General features: G+C 44.6%; 1 non-coding gene and 1 pseudogene across 1 annotated transcript; both read right to left on the reverse strand.

Moving 5' to 3' along the window:
* The window catches only part of LOC143262149 (large subunit ribosomal RNA), a 2995-nt pseudogene extending 2758 nt beyond the window's left edge, over positions 1-237 (reverse strand).
* A 1104-nt stretch (positions 238-1341) lies between these two features.
* LOC143262160 (5.8S ribosomal RNA) lies at positions 1342-1496 on the reverse strand. The gene has a single exon (XR_013036074.1). It is a non-coding gene; the product is annotated as a 5.8S ribosomal RNA (ribosomal RNA).
* Positions 1497-2500: the final 1004 nt, after the last annotated feature.

Below are 2500 nucleotides of genomic sequence, written 5' to 3' on the forward strand. Positions count from 1 at the left end.
CTGGCACCCTCTATGGATAAATGGCCCCATTCAAGATGGACTTGGACGCGGTTGCGACGTTACGGGATAAATTGACCCTCCTGAACACTACATTTCCCAACGGCGGAACTCCGCGGGATTCAGTGCTGGGCTAATTCCTGTTCGCTCGCCGCTACTAAGGAAATCCTGGTTAGTTTCTTTTCCTCCGCTTAGTAATATGCTTAAATTCAGCGGGTAATCTCGCCTACTCTGAGGTCGTCGGAACGTGAAAAAAAATTTTTTCAGAGCTTCCCCCCCCGAAAGCATTTTGCGAAACGTGTACAGAGCAACACAAAAAAAAAAAAAAAATAAAAAAAACACAAAAAACCCTTAAAGCAAAAAAAAAACCGTTTATCGCGCCTCACCAATATATCTTTTATAAAATTCGATATCCTCTCCAAATATAGATCTTCGAAACACTCGCAAGACGATTACAATCGGTATAACTTTAACGTCCGTCCGAAAAGTACTTTCGGGGACTAGACGACCGATTGATCTCGTGCGGTTTCGCTATTCGATCATTTGAAGAGAACAAAAAGATATATGGGGCGACCGACAAACGGTTTTCCCGTAGAACCAGACTCGCGATTGCGTTGACACACACATCATAGCCACACCAATAGAAGAGTTTTAGGACGGTAACCCGGGTGGGGTGTTCTTTACTCAGAATATGTGCAACATCGGATCTATATAGCCATCGATACAATTCGTACACAAATGTGTCGTACGAAGAGAGAGACTTTTTTTCCTCTGGCAACATAACGGTAAGAGACATCCTTCCACACTCATAGGTTCCACTCCCTGGGGCTATGATATATATATACATATAAATTCAAATTCGAAGCAACGGTCACAATTCTACTCTATATTTTTGCGGGTTATGTGTTCTTTCGTTCAATTTCTTTCATGCGTTCGTTCGATCTCTGTACACAGTCTTCACATAGGACAGACTCGTGTAGTACGCTTTCGTGGGTTAAACCCATCTCGTTTCATTTCAGGCGACGTCGGGAGCGCGTTGAAAATGTACCAGTGAAATCTCGATAGTTCTACGGATACGAATCGTCCCGAAAAAGATTTTGTCACCGCTTCGAAGCGGTGTTTCAGACGGGCGGACGTATATAAAACATATACGACACACGACACCGCCTTCCACACTCACGCTAGTTCGAACACGATTTCCATCTCTCTCGAAGACTGTTAGACGTACGTAAAATTTCTCAATATTCATAGGACCGCGACAAACGCCGACGAAGCGCCCATCATTCGCTCGTACGTATATAGGCAACAAGTGCCATCAACGCAAGCAGTTTATAAGTACGTAAACGACCCTCAGCCAGGCGTGGTCCAGGAATTGTATCCGTGGACCGCAATGTGCGTTCGAAATGTCGATGTTCATGTGTCCTGCAGTTCACACGTTGACGCGCAATTAGCTGCGTTCTTCATCGACCCACGAGCCAAGTGATCCACCGTTCAGGGTAATTTTTCCCTTTTATTCTCTCATATATAATATAATGTGTATTTGCTATCCACCACATTTTTGTGTTATATTTCGGAACAAGCCGATACCCGAAGAGCTCCAACCAGCGCGCGAAGGAGATTCGGGAGTCGTCGTACAACGACATAATTGTCCCTTAAAGAACGAGATATTTCCGTCGAAACCATATATATATGTACGAGCAAATCCAAAACCACTGTTTTCTTGCAAGTTCGACGGTCGGAGCGAATAGAACATTGAAAAGCCTTCTATCGAAGAAACACAGAGAGTATATCACCTCCAAAAACGACGGGGATATGGATATTCAAACTGGACAATTATCAACCCGATACTGGATTCGAAAAGTTTCTCTCTCCTTTCGTCGTTATTTACACCGGACGGACTCACGGCCGGCTCTAGCTGGGTGTCATATATATATATACGTCCCACGCTCATGCTGCCACTAGCGCGCAACAGAGTAGGGTGTCAATGACAACGACACAGCATTGAAACGAGCTACACAAGCCGGTCTCTCTTGATACCAATGTAAACGAGCATTAAGTTATCTTCAGACTGCCCGATATTTTCGTCCTTTGGACTTTCCCAACGATTCCTTTTTTTCTTTTTTTTTTACACACCACAGCGAAGACTTGAGGAAGCGTGATTAGCACGCTCGCATCCCTCCCTGTCCTACTACAACTGTGTGTGTGTGTGTGTAAAGAAAGAAAAAAGAATACATTGGCTTTCTCTCTATCGAGAAGATGGCCTACGCAACGCAGATCAAAGGCCTAATACGTGTAATATAATACGCGTCTGGCCGTGTATAAATCACGCACGAATGATCTGGTCGGGCCCAACTCTTCTCGTACGCTTATTTTTCCGTGTTGGGGCACTATCATAAAATCACACAAACCCCAACACGTGTGTGTCTTGGAAGGAAGATGGCCTACGCAACGCAGATCAAAGGCCTAATACGTGTAGTACACACGTCTGCCGTGTAAATCACGC

The sequence above is a fragment of the Megalopta genalis genome, unplaced genomic scaffold (assembly GCF_051020955.1).
Source record: "Megalopta genalis isolate 19385.01 unplaced genomic scaffold, iyMegGena1_principal scaffold0094, whole genome shotgun sequence".
In the NCBI taxonomy this organism is placed as follows: domain Eukaryota; kingdom Metazoa; phylum Arthropoda; class Insecta; order Hymenoptera; family Halictidae; genus Megalopta; species Megalopta genalis.